This window comes from Mustela nivalis (assembly GCF_964662115.1).
Source record: "Mustela nivalis genome assembly, chromosome: 9".
Taxonomy (NCBI): domain Eukaryota; kingdom Metazoa; phylum Chordata; class Mammalia; order Carnivora; family Mustelidae; genus Mustela; species Mustela nivalis.
In genome coordinates, this window is record NC_139028.1 from 13,655,538 (window position 1) to 13,681,102 (window position 25,565).

Consider the following 25,565-nt stretch of genomic DNA (forward strand, 5'->3'; position numbering starts at 1 on the left):
TTTTATGCTGTTTATGATCCTGTGACTTTCTAATACAGTAGTATCTATGTTAATGTTCAGAATCTCAAGATACTGCCCATATCACCTGCTTCGGTATTCCTATGTAAATCTTTTACACCTCATGCTGTATCACTGTGTATACTTCTGACACTTACCACTGTTTCTAAATAACTTTAAAATACTCTGTACTTACATTCACAACACTCTAGAAAGAAGGTCGGGCAAGTTTGTGTAATACAAATGAGAAGGGAGATTCAGCAGGTGCTGTTGAGGTGGTGAGCTGGCAGAACCAAACCTAGAACCCACTTCCTGGCTGTTCCTGCTTCAGAAGACTGCACTGACAATGATAGCTGTGAAAGGTTTGGGGGGACAAAAAAGAATAAAGTCAGTTAAAGGCTCTATCAGATTACTCCTGAGAAAATATTAGTAATTGTAGAGATTATATTATATAATATTCCTTCCTGTGCCTGTGCCTTTCCATCTGTTACCATGAATAGATTGTAGCAGCTTTTATCCAAGGCATGCCTCTTTACTTGGATGCTGGGTCCCATCCTTTCCCTTCTACTCAGGAGCTTTACTCTTGAATTTCCCTATGTCTCTTTAGTAACACCAACTTCTACCTCTTTGCCAGATCTTCTTCTTCTTCTTCTTTTTTTTTTTTTAAGGGAGCATGAGTGGGGTGGGAGAGAGGCAGAAGAAGAAAGAATCCTAAGTAGGCTCTATGCCCAGTGTGGAGCCCAATGTAGGGCTCAGTCTCACCACCATAAGAGCGTAACTTGATCCAAAATCAAGAGTTAGATGGCTTAACTGACTGGGCTACCCAGGTTGCCCTACCAGATCATTCTTAGAAGCGGGCAGTCATATTATATCTCTCATCAGAAGCAGGGTAAAAACCCTTCCGAGATTCTGTATTCTCCCTTAGTTTTGTCACATTTATCAATTTCCCTTGATAGTAAAACTCCACAGAATTTTCTCTGCTTCTTTAACCACTTCCTCGTCCCTCATCTCTTCAGGCTGGTTTCTTGGGATGCTATACAACCACTTCACCCAAATGTTTCATTTTCTCTCCCCAGCAACTTCCCTGTTGTCAAGCAGCCAGTTTCCAGTCCTCATTTTACTGGACCTCCCATCACCTGACCCAGTGGTTCATTCTTTCCTTCTTGAAACTTTTCTTTACTGAATTTTCAGAGTACCCAGGTCTGAAAATCTCCCTGGGAACCTCTCCATCTCTATTGCTAACTTCTCTTCTACTTCTGCACTTCTAGTTAGAAGGCTTCTGGACTCAGTCTTTGGACCCCTGCTCTGGCTTTACTCATCCCCAGATGATGTCCTCCCTCCTCAGCGCACAGATAGCATCCTGTCATCCTATGCAGATGATCGTGAATCTGTATGGTTAGCCTCCAGCTCTCTCCTGAGTTACTGGGTCATACAATTAATTGCCTACTTAATTTTGCTTGGGTGGCTTTTTAGGCATTTCAGGTATATCATGGCTAAAACAAATTGTCTTTTTCAGGCTGAGTATCGTATTGTACCGGACTCACGCTTCTGTGTTGATATAAGATGATAAAATGCATACATGATAAGATAACATGAGGTGAATGATGTAGGCACTGAGGTAGCGCTAAGCTGTGACTGACCTGACAACTCATTGGGAGGAGGATCATCCGCTTCTGGGACCACAGGTCACTCTGGAATACAGAACCACAGATGAGGGAGGAATAGTTGTAGGTAACTGTTGGAAAATACTCTATAGCATGGAACCATTAGAAATGGAGTAACTGACTAGTTACTTACATGTGTTTCAGTTTTGGAAATAAACTTTAGCAAAGTTTTATATTCACAGAGAAGTGGAAGGTTAATTTCTTTTTTTTTGCCATTTTAAGCCTCTGCATGGAAATACTACCATATTATACACAGGCCTTGTAGGTATCATGTAATATATTGCTTTAACCAATACAAAAATCAAGGTTGTTAATTACCAAAGAACTAATTGATCTTTAGCATTGAGTGCTTATTTCCAAAATAGAAAAAGGTCAAACCATTTCTTAAAATCTTAGAGGTATTTTTTCCTCATATTTGTTTCTATGTAGTGATTTAGTTGTTGGGCAAGGGTTGTTCTAATTTTTTTTTTTTTTTTTAGTTTTATCATTGATTTTTCTCACCTAAGAAGAGCTCTTGGTAGTACAGTAAGTTTGTTACTCTCAAAGTAGATAACTAGTGAATTTTCTTGATACACAGAATAAACTCATACTGAAATAACCTGAAAATCATAGTCTGCCAAAGACAGTGCTTAGAAATAAATGAAAGATCCACCCTCCCGTTACTAAATTACTTTTTTTTTTAAACTGTTTCAATCAGTGGAAATAGATATTGCTTTATTTGAGGTAGTGTGTTTTTTTTTTTAAACAATTTTTATTTTATTTGACAGAAAGAGAAAGATCACAAGTAAGCAGAGAGGCAGGTAGAGAGAGGGGGAAGCAGGCTCCCTGCTCAGCAGAGAGCCCTATGCAGGGCTTGATCCCAGGACCCCGAGATTATGACCTGAGCCAAAGGCAGAGGCTTTAACCCACTGCGCCACCCTGGCACCCCTGAGGTAGTGTTTTTAATGCTTATAAGCCTTATTTTTAAGATTAGATGACTCATAGATTTTAATAGCCCTGTCAGTCACTTCATAAACAAGTCTTTTCAGCAGAGGAATAATGATTAGAATGAAAATAAAGATACCAAACCATTTATATTATAAGCACTGAACTGTAAAAATTATCTATCTGTAGGGACTGTCAAATTAGATTCAAATACAGGAAGACAATACTATCAAACTCTAATGTGATTTTATTGATAACATATCTGCAGACATCATGCATGGCTTCAAATTATCTTAAAATACTTCCATATTCCCAATCCAATCTTGTTTCATTTATTCTTCTCCTACCTACTTAAGCCCCCATGTTGCATCACCACTTCCTCATATCAGGGAGACAAACCATAAGTGACTCTTAATCTCACAAAACAAACTGAGGGTTGCTGGGGGGAGGGGGTTTGGGAAAAGGGGGTGGGATTATGGACATTGGGGAGGGTATGTGCTTGGGCGAGTGCTGTGAAGTGTGTAAACCTGGTGATTCACAGACCTGTACCCCTGGGGATAAAAATATATGTTTATAAAAAATAAAAAATAAAAAAAAAAACTTCCATATTCAATATATATATAGGGCACCACTCTCTTAGCATTATAGTTATGTTGGCCCAAGGTCCATTAAACTCTTTATTATTATTATTATTATTATTATACAAAAACCCAGTGATGGTCTTAGTAGGTAAAAGATACTGCCTTCTGGTTTTAAAGTTCATATACCATTTTGCTTCCTATAATCGAAAGTAGTTGCTACCATTACTGTGTCTTGACTATTTCTGTGTACCTTCTGTATGAGTGCAGTCCTCACACAGAAATTCCTGGAAGACTACAGCTGTTGTGTTGACTAGGGTTTATGCTGTGAAATTGGTTTACTTTTGTAATTGGATAAAGCTCACATAAACCAAAGCATTTTACCAGGGAAATTGGACATGTTGTACTGGTTGTAGACAAGAAATGGGAAACAGATGTTAATATATCTGACAAGATTTATCAAAATCCACCTCCCATTTAAAAATTATTTTGAAGTTGACTTGGTAGCTTCTCTTGGTGTTCCTCTCTGTGGTTGAAATCTGGTTTTCTGCAAGACCAAAGTACTGTGGTTGTAGTAAGAACACAGAACTTGCAGTTAGAAGACCGGATTGCAGTCCAAAGCCTGCTCTTCACCAGTATCATGGCCTTAGGACCTCTGACTCTTATTTGCCTTGCCTATAAAATAGAAATAAAGGCCCCCAAAACAGAATAGTGTAAGAAGAGTCAAAGTAGGAAACATGCTGTTATACTGATTGTACAGTCATCAGAATTCTTAGAAATATGATTTTTTCTTAATAATCGAGCCTCTCTCTGTGTTTCCAGGTTATCTTGCTCAGCTTTTATGATGATTACATAATATGTAGATGTCAAAATGACAGGAGATCGAGCTAAATCTGTATGACCCCATAACACAAATTGCTTCTTTCACCAAAGAGTTCACTGAACCCCAATTTTTACATAATTGAAGAGTGTAGTTAGTTGTGTTGAATCATGGAAGTTTTAGGTTATTTATGACCTTGAAGTACTTTTAGCTTATAAAACTTAAAGCCAGAACACAGCTGACCATGGAAAAGATGCTAAATTCTGTAACCACACTAGAATAGCGAATTATAGCCCAATACAAAGACACTTTGAAGAGTTTATTTATAGTAATAGGAATCAACTCTGTGTTCTTAGTGTTTGTTATTTTATTTTATTATTTACTGTTGCTATGAAACACGTAAACCAGATTTAAAGAACAAACTCATAATTTCAGCAGAACCAAAACTAAGAAAGAAAAACATGAGAAGGAGGGAATATCTAGGGTTTGGCTTGAATAGCCACATCATTGATAGAAGTGGTTGTTCTGACGACACACTGAAACATTATAAAGTAAAGTCCAATCTGTAACATTACTGAGTCTTTAATAAATAGACATTTTCAAAATAAATAGGTTAAGGAGTAGCAATTATATTTCTTTGTAATAGAGATTTCAAAAACGGTAGATTCTAATTATTGAATCTCTTCTGAAAGAGAAAAATATGTGAAACTTGGCATGGGATCAGATTACAGAACAGACCAGTAGATGTTAGCTATTTGTGAAGGAGTAAATGTAGGACTGCCTTAGACAAAGTCCCTCCTTGAGAATTTCACTGTTCTGAGTATTTGGTAAATTTGCTGTGTCTTCTGCAAGGGCAAATACAATGTGATAGAACTCTCTGGAGGTAATCATCATCTGTAATCTGTCAGAATGAGAAAAGAATAATGACTTAGTATGGTAGCCCCCCCTCCCCATTCTGTGCTTAGAAGAGAATATCCCTGGGAACAAGCCATCAGTTCAGAAAGAATTGATCCCGAACTGCAGCCTAGAGAGACTTTGCCTTCTGCCTCCTGGTAGCTTGTTGGGGGTGACAGCTGGAGCCTGTGTAGGATCCACAGACAATATGTTGCAAATGCCCTCCCCTGTTCCAGAGCTGTGTCTTCGTTCTTGGTATCTCTCCTTGTCCCCTTGACTCCGGTGGTGCTGGACATACCCTCACCAATTCCCACTTTTTTTTTTTTAATTAAAAATTTTTTATTGGCTTTACTGCTATAAATGAATGTTTTAAATGCCACTTTTTTTTTAATGCTACCACCTTGCCTAAGAACCTGTATAAACCTTGTTTATGAAACTATTCTTTTTTTTTTAATTTAAAAAAATTTTTTTTCAATTTATTTATTTTCAGAAAAACAGTATTCATTATTTTTTCACCACACCCAGTGCTCCATGCAATCCGTGCCCTCTATAATACCCACCACCTGGTACCCCAACCTCCCACCCCCCCGCCACTTCAAACCCCTCAGATTGTTTTTCAGAGTCCATAGTCTCTCATGATTCACCTCCCCTTCCAATTTACCCCAACTCCCTTCTCCTCTCTAATACCCCTTGTCCTCCGTGATATTTGTTATGCTCCACACATAAGTGAAACCATATGATAATTGACTCTCTCTGCTTGACTTATTTCACTCAGCATAATCTCTTCCAGTCCCGTCCATGTTGCTACAAAAGTTGGGTATTCATCCTTTCTGATGGAGGCATAATACTCCATAGTGTATATGGACCACATCTTCCTTATCCATTCATCCGTTGAAGGGCATCTTGGTTCTTTCCATAGTTTGGCGACCCTGGCCATTGCTGCTATAAACATTGGGGTACAGATGGCCCTTCTTTTCACGACATCTGTATCCTTAGGGTAAATACCCAGGAGTGCAATTGCAGGGTCATAGGGAAGCTCTATTTTTAATTTCTTGAGGAATCTCTTCTTCACCATCCTGGGTCCTCCATAAGCTGACCTCCACCTACCTTCCCACCACAGGTTGTTTACTTATTTATTACACTGAATTCCATTCCACAGAGGATGGAGGGATCCCAGGAGAACACTTACAGTGAAATGATGGGTAGATATGTTTAGAAGTGATGGCAGAGCTATGGAAATACAGAAGGAAAGAGCAGAAGGTTGAGACTGGGGGGAAAAACTCAGATGTACCGGCCACATCTGCTGTAATGGAGGTTAAAGTTGAGTTCTGCACTGCTGTATGTCACTGCTCTGTCCCCTCCAGTGTGCATATGCTCTGGTATCAGCTTCTCTCACTATGCTATGTTTGCTAGCACTTGTGCGCACATGTGTATATGTGCGTTTGCTCACCATCTTTCCACATACTGTGCATTATTCAGAGCTCATCTCAAATCCATTACCCACCTTCCCCGAGGTCTTCCATTTCAGTTCAAGCCTTTTCGGTACTTGCAGTTTGACTCCTATAGCAATGACACTCACTGCAGTAGTGGGAGCTTTTCATCACTCATCTTTTATGTGGTCAAAATTATATTTTAGGCTAAGGGTGCCTGGGTGGCTCAGTCAGTTGGGCATCTTGTATAATATACTCTTGTATATTTATACATATAGCACATTTATAAAGAAGATAGATATAAATTCATGTAAGTTTTGTTACTATATGTGGTCTCAAAGATGACAAAAGCACAGTGACTATCGTTTGGGGAGAGATGAGAATGGAGGGATCTACCCAATTTTTTTTTCTTTTAATTAATTGAAAAAAATTTTTTTAATTCAAAACCAGATCTTTAAAAAATTCCAATTCAATTAGCCAATATATAGTAGTATATCATTAGGTCTTGATGTAGTGTTCAGTGATTGATTAGTTGCATATAACACCCAGTGCTCATCACATCACATGCTCTCCCTAATGTCCATCGTCCGGTTACCCCTTCTCCCCACCCCCGCCTCCACCTCCCTTTCCACAACCATCAGTTTGTTTCCTGGAGTCCAGAATCTCTCATGGTTTGTCTCCCTCTCTGATTGCTGCTCATTCACTTTTCACTCCCTTCCCCTATTATCCTCTGCTCCAGTTTTTTATATTCCACATATGAGTGAAACCTTAGGATAATTGTCATTCTATGCTTGACTTATTTCACTTAGCATAATCCCCTCCAGTTCCATCCATGTCGGTGTAAAGGACAGGTATTCATTCTTTCTTATGACTGAGTAATATTCTATTGTATATATGAACCACATCTTTATCCATTCATCTGTTGAAGGACATCTCCACTCCTTCCACAGTTTGGCTATTGTGAACATTGCTGCTATGAACATTGGGGTGCACATGCCCCTTCTTTTCACTACATCCATATCTTCGGGGCAAATACCCAGTAGTGCAATTGCTGGGTTGTGCAGTAGCTCTATTTTTAACTTCTTGAGGAACCTCCATACTGTTTTCCAGAGTGGCTCTACCAGCTTGCATTCCCACCAACAGTGTGAGAGGGTTCCCCTTTCTCCACATCCTCACCAACATTTGTTCCCTGTCTTGTTAATTTTAGCCTTTCTGACTGGCATAAGATGGTATCTCATCGTGGTTTTGATTTGTATTTCCTTGATGGCAAGTGATGAGGAGCATTTTTTCATATGTCTGTTGGCCATTTGTATGTCTTCTTTGGAGAAGTGTCTGATGATGTCTTCTGCCCATTTCTTGATGGATTGTTTTTTGGCTGTGAAGTTGGTAAGTTCTTTATAGATCTTGGATACTAGCCCCCAGTTCTTTTTTTATGATCAAAGAAGTCCTTAGTTTTACAAGGCTGATAACTTTGGGCTCATAATTTATGAATTTATTATGAACATATAATTAATATAATCTGTGAATTTATTCCAGATTTGCTGAACAGGCCCTTCTCAAGCTAGCCCTTGCATACTTTATTAGGCCAGGATCTCACTATTCTCCCGTCCTTCATTGCCCTGAAAGTGGCTGTTTTACCTGCCCGTCTCTCTTTCTGTTTGCCCTGTGAATTCTAACTCATCCTCAGGACAGATCTCTTCTGTGAAGGCTTTATGGTCCTCTTAGATTCCTTTTGTAGGTATATGTACACACTAATAAAGTAATTTACTATATAAATATCTTTCATCCACTAAACTGGCAGATAGTAGATGATTACTAAATACTTGCTAAAGAAAGAAAGGAAAAGATGATGTGCATGTGAGAGTTACATAAATTCATACAGGACCTCTCTGATACAGTGATTGGTGAGGATTTATACTGATTTGAAGATTATTAACATCACTGACTTGGTAGTTCTCTATTGGCGAAGAGATGCTTGATTAAATTGTCTTTTGTGGAAAAATTTTTTCATTAATTTTGTATTAAAATCCAAAGATTTGTCTTGTGTCTCTACCACTGACTATATCTAAATTCTTTAATTCTGTTTTCTTATCTATAAAATGTGAAATTCTAACACATTTCCATCCATTTGTTGATTTGCTCATTAGACCAATATTTATGTTCTACATTTTTTTAACCTATAAATTTTAACCTTTAAATAATTATATTGGGGGGCGCCTGGGTGGCTCAGTGGGTTAAGCCACTGCCTTCAGCTCAGGTCATGATCTCGGGGTCCTGGGATCGGGTCCCGCATGGGGCTCTCTGCTCAGCAGGGGGCCTGCTTCCCTTCATCTCTCTCTGCCTGCCTCTCTGCCTGCTTGTGATCTCTCTCTCTGTCAAATAAATAAATAAAATCTAAATAAATAAATAGATAAATAATTATATTGGTTTTTCTGTTCATAGTCCCCAAACCTTTAGGAAAATGCACTGGAACATTTATTTTATTATTTTTCTGTTAGTAGCTTATTTATTTATTTTATTCTTCTGGTAAACTGCACAAAATAAATTGTCTTTCAAATACATGGTCACTAGGGGATTGTGTCTCAAGTCCTTATCTCTAAATAATTATACATGGGTAGGTGGCTGAAATCTTAGCCTAGTACCTGAATGATACACAGAAATTGCTGTTTGTCAGTCCTGTATCAGGGCAGTATTGATTGCTAAATAGAATATTAAAGAGCTTGATATGCAAGATTACCTATTTTTTTCCAAACAGAGAAAGTAATAGAATATAAGAAATTTCATGCAAATTTATGCACTGGATGAGTTAAACTGTGATTTCCAGGTATTCATCTCCTCAAAATATGTTTCTCCTGTGAAAACAAAACATTTTCTTTGCTTTTGTCTTGCTGAATGGAAAATTGATGATCTTAATTGAATCTCTGTTCAAACTCACTTACAAATGACTGTGACAAACCGTTACCAGAGAGAATAGGGAATTTCAGTTCTTGAATGGATTTCACTGCACAGGTGAATTTTATGGAAATTGAATTTGGATATTAAAAATCCTGGATTAGTGAATTGATGTCTCAGTAAAAAAAGGAAAGCATGTAAATGAGATCACGGGAATAATATACCTTGACCGCACATGTCATGTTGTCACACAGGAGGTAATAGGTTGGTGCTGAGATGTTTTCTATCCAGCAGGGATAGTGAGAATTAGGTTATAGTAAAGCTGAAGTATCTTAATTCATTCGTAACTGTTTTTAAGGTGAAGATGATAAAGATGCAGGAAATTGATAGTAAGAGATTTTTAATCTTCTTATACATACATACACTTCAGATGGAGATTCTTTTGTAGAATTTAAGATGTATTTGTATAATTTAAGATGAGTTTTATCAGCCTCTGTTCATGATTATAAGCCATTGCTTACTATGTGCTGCAGATCATGAGTTTTCTAATTTTAATTTGTAATTTATTTCAGCTGTACTTGAAAATAGAGGCCTAAAATGAATAGTGAAGCAGATTTAATAAAATATTTTCATGGTTTATATTAGAACTGGCTTGTTAATTTTTGTAAATAAAAATTTAATTCTTTATGTTGGCAAGTTGTCGTGGGGGAGGCAACGAAGTTAAGAGAATTCAAGACGCAGAATGCCTTAGAAAATGGTATTTTCCTCATTTAGGCATACTCTTTAGTATTAGTATTCCTTTATAGAATGCTTCACTACTTTAAAAAATTAAAACTTCTAGTAAAGGACAACTGTGTGACTTTTCAATTAAATACTTCACATGAAATATTAAGGGAACTTGGGGGCAATTTGGAATTCCTTTACATTTGAAGAATAGACTCTTCATTTACTGTAAAGATTATTGAGTTCTTTCCTTCCTTCCTTCCTTCCTTCTTCCCTCCCTCCCTTCCTTCTCTTCTTTTTCCCTCCCTTCCTTCCATACTTTCCTTCTTCCCTCCTTCCTTTTTCTGTGAAAATTTCCACCTATCTAGAAACGTTTTACAATATCGAATTTGTAGTTGGCATTTATGCTGTGCCCTGTTTTGGATCATGACTATCTTGGGGATTTCAAAATAAGAAAAAGATGGAATTTTAGGTAGTTTGTAATTTAACTCTACCGAGGTTAGAAATATCTGCTTTGATTAATAGAAACAACTTTGAGTTGGCTAATTAGAAAGAATGCATAGAGGGACTGCTCTTCGAAATGCTTGAACAATAAAATTCACCATTTTATAAGGTATAAGAGTTTTCTGAAGCTGGTGTAATACTCTTCAGAAACCTTTTCCAGAATATGAATATGTGTTATACTGAAATCTGTTTTTTGTTTTTTTGAACCCCGTTGTGATGTATTGAAATTTTGTATGTTCTTTTTGGATTGTAAACTCCGGAGATCAAAACACTTTGCTTTAGTCTCTTATTAAATAAGTTTTTGCCCAAATCAGAATGTTATTTCTTACTGGATATTAAGGATTCACTATTTTTCTTTTTGTTACATGTTATGTTATGTAGCAGCTGGACTGTAATTTAGCTTTCAGACATAAAGGAATTATCTTTCTATATTTTAATAAGACATTAATATTGATTTTAACATCCATCTTATAAAATTATCAGTTTATGTCCTAACAGATTACTTTTTATAAGAAGGAAATAATAATTCAGCTTAATAATATTTTTATAGCACAGGAATATATCTCAGGCATATGTCAAAAAAGATTAGCATTTTAATCCAAAATCCAGTAGTTCTGAATAATACAGAGGAAGTAGTTAAGGAAACATCTAAGTCCCATTTTAAGTGAAAATGCTCAGATACTATACATGCACAGGGCTTGTTATCCAGCTGTCTTTCTTTTGGAAAATTCAGTAAAGCTTTTCCAGATAAAACAAAAGTTATCAGCCTGCTGCCCAGAATTCCAAATTGTTTTTTTCTTCTTTTGTGGTTTGTAATAAACCGTTAGTGCCAAAAAGAAAGTTTTATCAACTTCCTCCTTGGAGCAGTCCTCCACTTACTGAGCAGTTCTGGAAAGTTTGTATACATTCTGCCACCCTAGTAAGAGTTCCAAGGAAATGAGTCAAACCTTGAAGAGGCAGGTTAATTGAAAAGGACTTCAGTAAGAGATCCATTTTGCTGTGATTATATTCTGCTGTGTACAAATATCTCTTTGAGAGCTTTTCCTAATTTCAGATCATATACATAAGGTAGCCGCTGCTAAGAAGAAGTGTTATAAAGCAGTTCTTGCTGGTTGTTGATGCATTTTGAAGAGTTCTAGCCTGACCACCTGTACACTTGAAAGGTGAAACAAATGAACAAAGATGCTAGTGAGCCAGAATTAAGAATCCCTGCAGCCCCATCCTGGTATCTGGAGCTAGTGATTTCTAGGGCAGTAGTCCCTCACATTTTTTCTTGCCAATGCATGTTTTTTAACTCTTCTCCCTCTGGGCCCCATTTGGGAAGGAATTGGTTTAGGCCCATATTTTTGTGATGTGTTCTTGTGAGTGATGATAAATGTATGCATTGGTATCTGTCTAGCCATGTCTCTCTTGTCCTAAAATACTAACCTGTGCAGGTTTCAGAGTGGGAAGTTGTCTGATATTGAGGTAGAAAACCCAATCTACATTTTATTAATAAAGGAATTATCATACCTGGTCTTTATCACAAGTGTCACTGAATTCTGTTTTGATATCATACTGGTTCTATAACTGAGGCCTACTCAGGAGTTCAAGTCCGTTCAGAACAAGAAGTCCATCTTGATGTCTTATCTCGGTTGCCTTTCTGCTGGGAAGGAAAGAATTTTATTGAGTGCCTACCTCTTTCCAAATACTTTGTAGACATGTAATTTTTATATGAGAGTGGCATTGTCTGGCCTCAACTGGAAGATAAAAACGAAAGATCTAGGCTTAATTCTGCCATTAACTTGTTTTATGATTTTAGGGAATTTGCTTCAACTCAATACGCCAGCATGTATTTGCTTGTACTTATTTGTAATCTATAAAGTGGAGAATATTAGCTAATAATCTTTTTTTAAAAAGATTTGTTTATTTTAGGGGGGCAGAGGATGAGGAAAAGAGAATCTTGAGCAGACTCCCTATTGAGTACGGAGCCTGCCATAGGACATGATCCAATGACCCTGAGGTCATGCATGACCTGAGCCAAAATCAAGAGACAGACATTCAATTGACTGGGTCACCCAGGCACCCTAATAACCTTTTTTTAATTGTGATAAAATACACAGTACAAAATCTATGATTTTAGCCATTTTTAAGTGTACAGTAGTGTTGACTGACTACACATTGTCAGGAACTGATCTGTACGACTCTTTCATTTGCTAAACTGCGGTAGGATACCCACTGGACAATGACTTTTCTTTTCCCCCTTCTCCCATCCCCTGGCATCCACCGTTCAATTTTCTGACTTGAAGACTTGGAAGAGTTTGATGCATATAAGTGGACTCATTTAGTATTTGCCTTTGTGACTGACTTTTTTCATTTAGCATAATGTCCTCAAGGTTAATTTGTGTTGTAGCATGTGTCAGAATGTCCTTCCTAAGTTATTAAGCCTGAATGGTATTCCATTGTATGTTTATACCACATTTTTTTGATGTATTGATCTGTTAATGGACATCTGTGTTGGTTCTACCTCTTGGCTATTGTGAATGATGCTGTAGTGAACATGGAGGTCCAAATATCTCTTTGAGATCCTTCTAATCTTTAACTTGCCATTCTGATGCCTAAAGGCAGTGATTCCAGTGTGTTTTGTTCTCATCCTAACCATTGCCCTACCTGTAGTGACCTGTGATAATAAAGAACTGGAGAAGATCAAAATAATGAAAAGTTCCAATAGTATTTTTTGTTTTCAGGAAGTTTTTTTTTTTTTTAAGTATAACCATCCATATAACAGCATCACATTACAATATGCATACAGAGTGCAAAAATGCAGAATAGAGATACTAAGGTATTCATAAACTAGTGTCAGTAATGGGGCACAGTATATGACCTTGCATATGAGTTGTATGCCATGTAAACCTAAAAATACCATAGCAACTTTATTACCCTGTACTGATGGTAGATGGCAAGTTGTTTAAATACTGCATATTCTCACAGATGGAATATCACCAGTAACATTTCACTGTACAAGAAAATTGAGGAAAACCCGAAAATGCGCAAACATATATCACCTCTGTATAATTAATAAACAAACTCAGTTGATAATGATAATACTAAAGAAACTAGGTTTCATAATTGAAGAAAAATAATAATTGAAAATTTTACTCAAACTAAGAGGGATAAATCTGTGATAACCAAGTGACCCTTAATTTTTGAATACCAGATTTTACTAATCCCTAGTAATTTGGCTACATAGTTTCCCAGTAAATAACCTACAGAGCTTTATGGAAAAAAAAAAAAAAACTACAGGGAATTATTAATCATTCCATTAAAGAATAGCAGAGAGATCTTGTGTTTTTTAATGAGTTTACAACCCATCTTGGTTTCCTAGTAGACCATGGACTACAGCTCTAGGACAGGGGTTCTCCATGTACACGGGCCTGTCAGAGTTTCGCTGTTCAGTTCTCATTCCTGCACACAATTCACCTTCCCTCACAACTGTAACATGAACAGTGTGAAAGCAGTGCTGACCAATAGAAAGTTGAGGAGAGTCCCTGGGAAGTGAACTGAAAAACAGGCTACTTGCTGCACGAGAGAGATAAGAGTCACAGAGTGAGGTCACCCAGTGCCTGTATCAGTCACATGTTCGGTGGGAAAATCAGAAACTTGCCCTCATGAGCATTCAATCGAATACAGTCATGGCAGTTGTTCCATGTAAACCCATCCCAGTGCCAAAGAGTGATGACCTCATCAACAGTAAAATAATTATGGGTGTTTTGTAGAGGAAGCACAACGCCTCACACTCTGATATGTGACATAAAGTGTGAGGACTGGCTCTGTAGGAATAATTATACTTAATTGTGGGCATTTTTAGTGGTTTTTGTCTTTCCTTTTGTTTGTTTTTTTAAATCATACTGTCTGTAAGCAGTCCACCCAAAATTCCTGTTCCCAAATGTTCTTGAATACAATGTTCTGAACTTTAGCTGTAAGCTGCTGTCTTTGGGTACGTCCTTAATAACCTCTCTTTTGTTCTCACTTTTCACCGGCCTCTGGTTAAGTTTCTGAACCTCACAGATGAACTGGTCTCTATTAGTCCTTTCTCTCCAGTTATTCTGGAACTACCTTTATTATTTTCTTTCCTCCTCTGTGTTAGGTTACAAATTATTTGACTTGTCCGGTAGGCATCTGTTACATTATTTGTTTGTAATCTTGGGCTAAAATTTATGACCCTTAGGTAGTTATAGAACCAGTTGCAGAGATCTCAGGAGTATATTGAGTATACTGATTCCCAAACTTTTGCATTTCAAAACCAATAGAGAATAAGGGAAGGGAACCTGGGTGGCTCACTCAGTTAACCATCCAGCCCTTGATTTTGGCTCAGGTCATGATCTCAGGGTCATGGGATTGAGCCCCATGTTGGGCTCTGCACTGGGTATGGAGCTTGTTTCAGATACTCTCTTCTTCTCCCCCACCCTTTTTTCTCACCCCCTCTTTAAAAAAATAGTAAAATAATATAATAAAAATACAATATAATAAAATATATAAAAATAATAAAAATTTAAAAAGAAAATGAGGGATATCATAGCATTGTCACCATTGGTTACTTTTCCATTGGGCACATGCAAAAGCACACAACCATCATTATCATTATTTCACAAAAGAAAATGCAAATTGGTAATTTAATATTAGAATAAAATGAAGTACTTGGGCAGTTTTGCTTCAACATGAAGACAATAATACTGAGAATTATTTTGTAATCCTAAACTTTACCTGGCTAAAACATAGCTACCTAATACAGATGTTTTGACTCCCTTATTAGTCCAAAAATACATTAGCCCCGGATCCCAGGTCTGTCCACCTTCCTAGAATAATTTACATTCCTCCGCTTCCCTTCTGCCAAAACAACTACTTTGTGTCATTTATTGAGTGCCTGCATTGGCTAAGCTTGGTATAAGGCACTTGGTATTTATTTCCTCATTATGATTACTTAACTATTAATACCATATTAATCCCCAGATAGTAAAGGTTTGGTATAATCAGGGCATACAGTGAGCGTGGAGGACCCAAGATTTTACAGAAGTTGCCTGGTCACCACCACCACCACTGCCCCTGTACGTTCTTCCCACACAAGCCCGATTCCTTCCTCTCGCATTTGGTTGTTTATTGTCGGGAAGAATGCCTGGCTGAGGGGGTTCAGCGGGAGCTAAAAGTGGTCTTCTGCTTCCCAGGCCGTGCACTCTGTCAGGGGGCTGCATCTGCTTGGAGGACCTTGGAGGTCCTCTGGGGAAGTACCTTGTTTTAGTTACTTTTCTAGGACTGACCTTTTATGTGCCTACACAGTTGATGGCCTTGTCTTTGCTGATGTTACCTGAAGTGGCCTTCTTCATGTCCTTCTTTCATGTTCCATTTCTTATTTAGCCTGAGCATAACATAAACGACGCTCTTCATAAAACTTTCCTTAACATCTGCCACCACCACTATCTCCTCCTAGTGCCAGAGCAGGCCTTCCATTTGTTGGCTGAGCTTCTGTACCATTTCAATTATAGATTCTCCTGCAGGACATGTATCGTTTCTTCCTTTGTATTAGAATTACCTGTATTTGTGCTTTTCAGTTATTTGTGCTGACTAGCCTACCTTTCTCCTTGTTTATAATTCAGATAAAGACCGTAGAAGAGAAATTCCTTATAGAGAAGTTACTTATTAGCAAATAAAATATTTAAGACTGCAGCATATGGCTATGATCTTCTCATTTATTCAGGGGAAAGGGATGTACTTTTTAAAGTATTTTAGATATATTTCAACACAACCCCAGAATATTCACAAAATTGAAAAAATAGGGTAAAATATTTCATGAGGTCTATGTAGGGACATATATATTGCTTACAGTTTTAACCTTGGAAAGATTATGACGAAGAGTTGTCTACAAATATAGAAGCTGAAATTTAAAGCCTCTGAATGTTTTCTAATACAAATCCTAAGGGGAAAGATATATTGATTGTCTTACTTGGTTCAGGAATCTAGGACCACAGTTAACTTCTACTTTATATTTTTGTAACAAATATTTTCTCAGTGCTCACTGTGTGCAGAGTGCTCCTGATAAGGGGCTTTGACTGTTACAAAGAGAAATACAAAGGTTGCTGCTCCTAAAGTGTCTCTAGATTAATAGGGTCAGTAATGGAGGGACACACACACACACACACACACACACATATATGTATATATATATACATATATATATGTATACACACACACACACACACACAGTGGTGTTCTCCCTTATCCACTGGCAGTATGTTCCAAGACCACCCATGGATGCCTGCAACTGTGGATAGTACCAAACCCTACATACACTATTTTTTCTTATACATACCTGTGATCAAGCTTAATTTATAAATAGTCACAATAAAATATTACTAACAATAAAATAGAACATTTCCAACATTATATTATGGTGGAAGTTAAGGCTTATTACACTGGACTCACCCTTATTCTTGTGATGATGTGAGTTCACGGAATGCCTATGTGATGAAATGCAGTGAAAGGAATGATGTAGGCATTGTGACACAGCACTAGGCTTTGTGGACTGACAGTGTGTCAGAAGGAGATCGTCTACTTCCAGCCCATGGTTTGCTGCAGGGAACTGAAACCGTGGATGAAGGCTACTGCACTTCATTTCTTTCATTAATGAGTGACATTTCATTGTATGGATATCCTACATTTATTTATCCATTTATCATTTGTTAGAAAATTTGGGTTGTGCAGACTTTTTGGCTATTATGAATAATACTGCTACATACAGGATTTGTTTGTGTGTAAGTTCTTGTGTGGAAACGTATTTCCATTTCTCTTGGGTTTATACCTAGGACTGGAATTATTTGCTAACTCTATTATTAACTTTGAGAACCACCTATTTCCAAAGTAATGTCTTTTATCTCTCCTCCCCTCCCTTCCCCTTGAATCAATAATTGGTGTTTAAAATACTGGCAGGAGAGAGCGAGAGAAAATGAGGAAGAAAACATTTTTATTTATTTATAATAATTATAACTTATTTATTTTATTTATTTGTAATAATTATATAATTATTGCATTATTATTTATAAAACATTTTTATTGCAAAAACATATTTATTGTGTTTTCTTTAATGGACAATTTATTTAAAACTAGAGCACTGGAAGTGATCTGCTTTTATAAGAAGGCTGACTCTGAGAGCAGGGTGGTCTTAGCAGAGGCAACTGAGGCCCCGCTGTACACGATGCTAACAGAAGTTGGTTTAGGATGGGAATGTTTGTTCAGTGATATCAGAATTACCTGTTTCCCTAGAAGATATACCATCATGGTTTGTAACTTTTATATTTGTAGGGGATGTTTCACACACTGTTTAGCATTTTTGGCTTTTTGTATGTTCATGGTGAGTGAATTTTCGTGTCCTACTGGATTCATTCATATGCATTTGTCAGAACTTGAATTCATTCAATTTATTTCTAATTTTAAATTGCTATTTAATTTTCACCAAACATGAACCAGTTTTAGTCCCCACTGAGAGTAGTTTTCCACTAGCTCGCTGAGAGAAGTTGAGGTTGTGCTTGGAGTGACCCTTGGAGAAATGAATTGGTAGAACAAACTGCAAGGAATGTGGTAAAAGTAAATATGCATGTGACTGAAACCCATCCTGTCCATGTTCAGTTGCTCTAAAGCTAGAGTCTAACTGGTGGTTACAATTTCCCTTTTTTCCCAGAGAAATTAAAAGTTTGGCCAAAGATTGCAAAGATAGTCATGTGACAGAGGGGTACCTGATCCCACTCACTCTGTGACTGTTTTATGAATTGCTGTTAGAAATTCTCGCCCTTAACAATGGGGAGTTTATGACTTCGGTGTTTTTCTGCTTATCAGCAGCCTGAAACAATTCTTATGAGACTGGCATGTACCATTTGGCAGTTGAAACCTAATTCATATTCAGGGCTTTTGGGAGTGAATGACCCTCTTAAAAACTCCGAACTGTCTAATATGAAGTCTGTGTTCTTAATATCAGTGTAGCCCCAAGAAATATAGTAGTACCAAGCATTAGTTCTTGACCAGGAACAGGATTCAGGGATGGTTGGTGGCTCATGGAATCTTAAAAGATATGACTCTTCTTCCAAAATATATATATGTGAATACTAAGAATTTTTTGATGTTGTTTCAGTAGTTTTATGCCTTCAGTTAAGAACTTCCGATTGAAAGCCCACTGTTGTCATATTAGAGAGTCCTTACAGACCTCTCTAGAATCTTAAAAAACAGTATTTTATCTCTTTGACTTCAAAAATATTACTTACTTATTGTAAGACCCTTCTTGATTGGTAGTAAAAGGAAAAATTCTGTAATCCATGCCTACCACCCAAAGTTTCCTCTATACATATTTTTTTATTAGTATGGTCTTCATAATTTACTGATTCATTGTGAACATCTTTAAAGATCATTAAAATATTATTTGGGGGCTCTTATTAGCTTACATGTAAAATTCATTATTTGTGGTATTCACTTATGGATTTTGACAAATACATGGAGGCATGCTTCTGCAACCATCAAAGTTAAGCAATATAGGTGCATCATAATCCCAAGAAATTCTTTCTTTCCACCTTCTCCTAAACATCTGGCAACCACTTATCTGTTTTCTGTTGTTTTTTCCCCCCCAGATTTTAATAGAAATTGAATCTCTCAGTATATAGCCTTTGGGGTCCATTCTCTTTTGCTTGGCAAGGTGCATTTGAAATTCTCCCCTGTATCAGTCCTTGTCATTGTTGAATAATGTTCCATTCATCAAACTGTTTACTACTTGGTTTACAAAGTAGTACTTTTATTTATTCTTGAGCTACCTTTGCTAACATTCTGACATTGATAGTTTCAGTTCTCTTCTCTTTTGTGTATAATTTTATGTTTTTTTAATTATGAATACACTGCTTCCTAAGGAGATTTAAATCTATTGCATATTATTGTCCATGTTAAAATTAATGTTTGGAGAAAGCAGAGGGATACCTCAAAAGGATGAGACCACCAAACTGCTGGAATGTCTTTTTGTTATTTGTACAGTTCTGCTACTAATGATGGTAAACATTATCGCAGACGACTTCTCTTACTTTCTCATTTGATCCTCAGAGCAACATTGAATGGTAGATGACAGTGTTTAGATTATACAGATGAGGAAGCAAGCTCCCAGAGTTAGTAAATTGCCCAAGGACACACTGCCAGCTGCCAGTAGGACAATCAAATCGGGGTCTTGTGACTCATTATAGATTAAAGTGTTCATTATTGTGACAAGAATGGCAAACTGGAATTTGTACTTTGTTTAATATCCTATTTGATGTAACTTTCCTCTGGAAAGAAGAGGATGAGAAATAAAGATGATCAATAATAGGAAGCACCATTATTTAATAGGGTATTATGAAATTGTCACATTCTCAGTATCTTTCAGAGCTTTGTGAGATAGTCATATATTAAGTAAGCGAGTCAGTAAGCAATTTAGGAAGAATAATGAATTTTGTGTAAGGTAGTTTTAGGAGGAATTTCATTTTGTTGAAAGTCTTATTAAGGTTAAAATGCTGAATCATAGTCTGTTCTGTCATGCCGTGTTTCAGATTACATTCTTCTTCTATAGCAATGCTCAACAAACAGCAAGTGTGCAAGTATACAGTTGTTGAGTGACTATTCCAAATTCTGAAGATCCTTCCAAGTTTGGGACTTGCTCTTTGAGGCTTTGAATATTCATGTTCTAGCCTTTCGCCTGCCATTCTTAACTTTGTTCACTTCATGTATTATTTATATCACCTCCTCATAGCCTTTCAATCAGATATTTCTATTGTTTTGGAACGCTTGGGAAAAATAAAGAGGGTACTGGGTGGGATTTGGGTAAGCTTGACTAGATTTAAGAAAGAAATTCTCTAAACAGGTAGCCTTCTCCTCCTCGTTTCCCTGGATAATGCTTTTATCATTTCCCAACATCCTGTGTTCCCTGGGTTCCCTCAGTTTCCTCTATGATGAGATGGCCAGGGCTAAAATGTGTTGCCTTCCTCTGAGTCACTATGCCTGTTAGGCAAGTGCCAGAAGTTAGGAAGGACAGATTTCTGAACAAGAGCCCCATAACTGTTCAGTCCAGAACCCTTGACCAGAGTTCCGGATTTCAAGTGCAATTCAGCCAGTATATATATTGGAAGTGCAGAAAAGACACCCTTTGGCCAGATACCAAGCAACTGAGTATAAAAATCAGCATTAGGCCAAAGCCCAACATCGCTATTATGGAATAAATTTCTAAGAGCCAGAAACTGAAAATATTCTAAAGTATTTTAATAAGTATGACAACATCCTTATTAAAAAGTGGAGGAGTCAGGCAATTTAAATTTGGCGTTATGGTCAGGAGCAGTGATCTCTCTGTGAGCTGCTCCTGTGTTTACTATTCTGCACATGGACCCTAGTAGATGCTGACTTTCAGCTTTTAATATCATTAACCCTTTTGTGCATATAATTGAGAAAACCCATTTCAGTGATTTTTTTTTTTTTCACTCAGGAACTTCGTACCTGGAATGTACCTGGGTAAATCTCAAAAAAATGAATCCATCTCTAATTACTGAAGATGGTTGGCTGTCTTTAGCAATTAGAATTTTTATTTTAAGTTTCAAAACTCTGAAGTATCATCTCAGTGCTTTCTTAGTTGTTTTGAAGTTTTGCTAGTGAGAACAAGAAATATTTTGAATACCTCATTTTTCTCTAAACATTTTTTTCACCATCTTTACATTCTTTTTCAGGATCTGAAATAGTTCATTATGAATTTTGGGATTTTCCCTTAAGAAATTTTGGGGTGTCAGAGTTGGCATTCTGCTTTTAATTCATGCATTATGGGAAGTCTTAAAAAAATCCTATCTGGAATTACATAACTCAAATCTGAAGACAATTCTTAGGGCGTATCTTATTTATTTTTGTGGAATGCCATGTAGTATATAAGAAGGCAATCCAGGTAATTTAGACTTGGAGTTGATTTCCTCACTGATGATCACAAGCTGCGAGCATGTGTGTCTCTCCATCCACGGCATGTAGTATTACTTCCGTTTCCACCCCTTAGTGAAATGATTGAAATAAAATCTTAGTCCCTGTTACTTTATAGACATTCAAGGTCTTTGGCCTAATAAAATATGCTATGGTTTTTTGTGTGTAGTTCAAGGAAATAATCTGTTTTCTTTCCCTCTCTTGTCAGCCCTCCTCTCCACTTCTCAGAGATGTCCTAGAGTTATGTCACTTTGTGTTTTCTTTTTATCAAGCCTTGAGTGTGTTACATTTCTTATTGGGCCATTTTGTACTCTGTCTCTTTTAGCATTAGGATTTTACTTTAATTTTGCTTTGGCTGTAGTTGTGCATGCCCTCAGAAAGAAAAAGAAGTAAAGGAAATACAGCATATATAGAAATGTATTTAGATGTACTGTCTGGCTCTCTCTGCTACCTGTCTGCTGAAGGAAGTTTAAGCGGTATTCTATTCTAAAATTTTAAAGTTCTCAAAACTAAGATCCTAACTCATTTATTTTTGCCTTCCCATGATGGGCTACATATACTGAGCTCTAAGAAAATGATTAATTTGAGCTGAGGGAAGTGCTTGAGGTTCCCGTATTTTTTGAATCAATGTAAGGGTTAAGGTCTTATTCGTATCTGAGTCCGTAACTAGATTCTCTATGTATGGATAAGCCCTTGGTGTGTATATTGACTCTTACCTGAAGTTCTCTTACATAATCTCCTAGAGGGGATTTTAAAAACAATTTTTTATTATTTTATAGGCATTATCACACATTCATTTTTCTTTACTGACCACTCATTTCTTTCCTATTAAGAAGCTGGTTGCATATTTTCCAAGCATCTGCAATTAATTAAGCTTCTCATCAGCTTCCTTATGCCTAAATATTATAAAATATTTTTGTTTTGTACCTGAGGAATCTGAGATGTAAATGGTTGACAATTATTATAAAAATCCTATGATCAGTTCTAAATTGATGAGATTTCTAACTTAACCAGTGTTAAACCTTTATCAGTTATAAGTATTTATACACTCATTAATAATAATAAAATCATATTCTACTTGAGTATTTTCACATTAAATATCTTTTTACTTATCAAATATTCGAGAACCTGTTCTATGCTTTTTGATTACAGTAGTGAGCAATTTAAAAAAATATTCAAAGAAGACAATTTAGGTGATACAAGCTTTAACATTTTGCGAAGTGGAAAGTCTGCTATTGGTGAACTACAAAATGGGACTTATGGCAGGAAGCATTGATAGGATAAAGAATAAAGAACAAGGAAGAGGGAAAATAGTATCTGATTGATTGGGGCCACATAGTCTTGTTCTGGGTGAGAAAGCCCAGAGTTGGCTTGATGCTTGGGGTTAGCTGACTCGATATAGTGCATCTCTGCTCAAGCAGAGCATTTACAGGGACCCAAAAGTTTTGATTTGCTCCCATGGCTCCCAAGGTAGGAGTGCCTCCATCTTGGGCCTGGACATTTATTCCAACAGCAGTAGCGGGATATGGCCTTTACTCCCATGGGACCTACTGCTTAGGAAGGAATACAGGCATTAAATAGGGAATTCACTCAAGGTATAGCACTGAAACAAATCTACAACATAGACAGGAAGTGATGTTTAGAAATGCTTAATCTAAGACCAGATGACTTGGAATTAATGAGGTGTTATATAATAAAAAATATAATTGATCTTTATTCCTAGTTCCCAACACTGAACTTCTAAAATCTTTGGAATTTCCTGAGTGATAGTGCTGTATTACTCATAAGAATCCCCTGTCTGGTGTACTTGAGTTTGTGCAAATGAGGTGACTCAGGGCATCAAAAGGGGGCCTGGTCACTAGAGAGGCTGAACACAGGATTAGAGGATGGGAACTAGCCCTACTTCCTCTCTCTTGAGAGGAAGTTAGGTCTGGAAATGGAGTTACAAGAACTCTTGAACAGTAAGATTCTGAGAACACCCAGGTTGGTGAATATGTCACGGTGCTAGGAAGGTGGCACACCTTGGAGAGGGCCTGGAAGCTCTGCCCCTCTCCCCAATCCATACCTTGTTCTGTGCATCTCTTCCATCTGGTTGTTCCTGAGTTGTCACTTCTATAATAGATAAGCTGGCACTGTACTGAGTTCTGAATCATTCTTAAGAATTATCAAACCTGAGGAGGAGGTTGTGAGAATCCTTAAATTAGTAGTTGGCTAGGAAGAAGTGCATGTCATTTGGGGACCCCACTTGCAGCTGATGTCTCGTGGGACTGAGCCCTTTACCTGTGGGGTCTTTGCTGACTCTGTATAGTGTCGGAATTGAATTGCTGGTACACTCATTTGGCATTGGAAAATTGGTGTTGAAAAGACACCACATTTGGTATCAGAAAACACTGCACCTCAGACGAGAGTAAGTGGAAGAGGATTCTAGTAAAAAAAAATACCTGGCGTGAGGTTGTTGAGATGGGAGGGGGCTTGTCTTGTTCTGGGACTTGAATGGAAGTGTGTCTTAAAAAGTTGTAAGCAGGTGAAAACACGATCAGACTTCAACCTTAATGAAACAACAACAACATTCTAGTTCCAACATAGACGGTTGATGTGATTAGAAGGAGGGGAAGAATGGCTACAGAGTCTGATGAGTAGGCTGGTGTGGGGCTGCAGGCAAGAGACACCAGAGACGTGTTTGGGAGACCAGGCCAGTCAGAGTGGAGGTGGGTTCATGCAGGGTACACAGAAAGCAGCACTCTGTGTTTTATGAAGCTCATAGAATATGCTTGATTCTGAAGAAAGAATTGTACAAGCAGCAAATCCAGAGATTTTTATGGTGAGAGTTGAGATTCAGGGTGATCCAGGAGAAGGCCTAGCATACGTCCAGGTTTGTGTGACCTTGGTTAAGTTATTTAGTCCTCTGAATCGCAGTTTTTCATTTTGAGAACAAGAGCAGTAATTATCTTCTTACTTCATAGGGCTTGAAAATCAAGTAAGATAAAGTGTGTCAGAGCCCTTTGTGAATTTATTGTTGGAGGGTGACACTTCATATCTGTGTTTCTTGCCATCATCAAAACTGAAAACAAAATAAAAGCTAGTTGCGTTACCTTTCCTTTTCAAGTATTTTCTTCTGTCCTACTTATAATTGAGTCTTCCAAGTAACTATTTTAGGAAAAGCCATTCTTATTTTAGGTGAAATATTTTCTTCCGAGGTTCTGAAACTCTTATCTCAGGAACAGCCAGTTCATAGAGGTGACCCTGATTTCTGTGTGTGAGACCTTCTTTCTTGGGGCTGTAAAGAGAGAAGAGAGTAGTATAGGTGTGACACTGTCGCACCTATAGGTTCTTGTTTGGAGCTGAGGTTGGGGGAAGAGGTGGGCGAGTGATCAGTCAGTGAGGCAGGAATGGTTGCAGCTTCCAGCCGGGAAGTACCTGAAGAGAAGCATGTTGACCGTCAGGATCTGCAATCAGTTAGCTCCATGTCAGAGGAGCCGTGAGTGGAAGGCTGCATTCTATAAGGTAGCCGGCAGGACCGGTGGAGCCAGTTCCCTCTTGACTGGCTCTTCCCCAGAAATAGAGCCTGGCTTTCATGCTATGCTTCTCCATGGGTAATATCCTAGGAGAACTCATTTTCTTGTTAGGGTAGGGACTTTGTCTCATTACTAGGCATCCCCGGAACCTAGTCATGTATCTGGCACATATAATAGCTTCTTTTTTTTTTTTTTAATTTTTTAATTTTTTTATAAACATATAATGTATTTTTATCCCCAGGGGTACAGGTCTGTGAATCACCACGTTTACACATTTCACAGCACTCACCATAGCACATACCCTCCCCAATGTCCAAAATCCCACCACCCTCTCCCGACCCCCAGCAACCCTCAGTTTGATTTGTGAGGTTAAGAGTCTCTTATGGTTTGTGTCCCTCCCGATACCATCTTGTTTCATTTATTCTTTTCCTACCCTCCAACCCCCCCACATTGCATCTCCACTTCCTCATATCAGGGAGATCATATGATAGTTGTCTTTCTCTGATTGACTTATTTCGCTAAGCATAATACCTCCTAGTTTCATCCATCTCGTCGCAGAAATGGCAAGATTTCATTTCTTTTGATGGCTGCATAGTATTCCATTGTATATATATTTACCACATCTTCTTTATCCATTC

General features: G+C 37.5%; 1 protein-coding gene and 1 long non-coding RNA gene across 2 annotated transcripts in view; one reads left to right on the top strand and one right to left on the bottom strand.

The window, feature by feature from the left end:
* Positions 1-25,565, top strand: part of DDX10 (DEAD-box helicase 10) — a 270,830-nt gene that overhangs the window by 201,025 nt on the left and 44,240 nt on the right. The gene's annotated exons all lie outside the window — the stretch shown is intronic.
* LOC309840783 lies at positions 221-12,028 on the bottom strand. Its single transcript, XR_014298785.1, has 3 exons — positions 11,939-12,028; positions 1,638-1,688; positions 221-350 (listed from the first exon to the last, which is right to left on the bottom strand). It is a non-coding gene; the product is annotated as an uncharacterized lncRNA (long non-coding RNA).